Genomic DNA, 1,929 nt, shown 5'->3' on the forward strand with positions numbered 1-1,929 from the left:
GGTTAATTTGCATATCTCGCTGATTAGCCCATGGGCAGTTGTAGCGAAGGTATGGTCAATTACCCTGTTTGTCTATTATTAGATAGGATACTGGTGGGAGCCATATAGTGTGTAATAATGAATTGATAATTTTATTAATATTCACTAATGAATAATCAATTATTTTGAGATAACTTTTATCACCTGAGAAACTCTGATCTGCATAACAAGACAAACCTTGCCCTGACCCAGTAGCTCAGTGGGTCAGAGCATCACCCTGATATGCTAAAGCTGTGGATTCCCTCCCTGGTCCCGGCACATACAAGAATCAACCAATGAATGCATGAACAAATTCCCTCTCTCTCTAAAATCAATAAATAAGTTAATTTAAAACACACACACACACACACACACACACACACACACGAGACAACCCTAATCTACCATACGTTTCTTCCCTTCGCCTTCCCATAACTTGTCTTCCCCACCCAGAAGCCCCAAATTCTTATTCCTTCATTTAGTCTAAGATAATATATTAACCTCAACCATCTGGCCTCCTGGAGTTTTTTTGTTTGTTTGTTTTTTGTAAAATATCTATGCGTACTTACATAATTAGAATATTTTATTTCCTCTTTTAAATTTGCCTTTTATCAGTTTAATTTCCAGGGTCCCAGCCAGATGACCCAGGAGGGTGGCAGGAAAACATTTTTCTTCTCCTACATTAGAATCAGCAATTTTCCAGGTAAATATCTGTGAGCTACATTTGGCCTCATGCCTAAAATATAGGCCAAAGACACTAAGATGTATTTTTCCACAGTTCAGGCTTTTCTAGTCAGAATATCTAGTCCAGATGTCCCTTCTCTATCACCAGAATAATTGCCAAAACACAATCACAAAGAATTGCTAAATCTTGTCCTTGGACCCAATGAAAACTTCCAGCAATGATTTTGTCTTAAAATATAATTGCTGTTTTGTTCCTGATACCATTGTAATTAGCTAATCATTAATAACAGAAAAGGAGCAAAGGGAAGGCCAGACATCATAAGCATGTCCCCTGCAAGGCACTGGGGGAAGGAGACTGGACAAAGGAAAGATAGATTCACGCCCAGTAAAGTTGGGATGACCAGAGAAGGTGCTTGTTGTCAGTCACACCTGGGAACCAAAGGTCATTGGCCAGAATGGGATATATAATCCCCTGAACAGAGTTTGCTCACTTGGTTCCCCTTGGCACCCATGGCTCATGGCTCATGCTTGGCTTCCTTGGCCCACGGCTATTCAGATGAAACCCCCACCCCCCAACACACACACACACACACACACACACACACACACACACACGCATGTACACAATGGACTAATGGACTACAACTGACCTGACACTGTACTGGACCTGTCTCTAACATGGAAAAGAAACTCTGGACACTGGCTTTGCTTCTACTAAAACCCCAGTTACACTTCTATTACTGGACTAAGGGAACCGGGACTTCAGAAGCACAAGGATTTAATTCCACACAAATAGAAATCACTCATTTTCCCATGCAAGTCTGAGAAAATTCCTTTTCTCAGGATATTGTAAGAAGTTCACCCCCAGTAGCACCCAGTAGGGAAGAGATCCCTCCTCCACACTTTGTCCAATATCATTGCCATGTGTAATTTACTTCCCCAAATATGGAATAAATGGCTTCATCCAATACCAGTGGTACAGAGATTTAAATTATCTATTTCCATCACTGACTTTTTCTATTTGACCTTATTCAAGTATTTAATATCACTATGAATCATTCTCATATAGGGCTGTTATGAGGAAAATTATACTTTATACTAGAGGCCCAGTGCGTGAAATTTGTGCACGGGGGTGGGGGGGAGGAAGAAGGCGTCCCTCAGCCTGGCCTGCAACCTCTCCAATCTGGGGAACACCTTGGGGGATGTCCAACTGCCAGTTTAGGCCCA

This window comes from Myotis lucifugus, unplaced genomic scaffold (genome assembly GCF_000147115.1).
Source record: "Myotis lucifugus unplaced genomic scaffold, Myoluc2.0 scaffold_12, whole genome shotgun sequence".
Lineage (NCBI taxonomy): Eukaryota > Metazoa > Chordata > Mammalia > Chiroptera > Vespertilionidae > Myotis > Myotis lucifugus.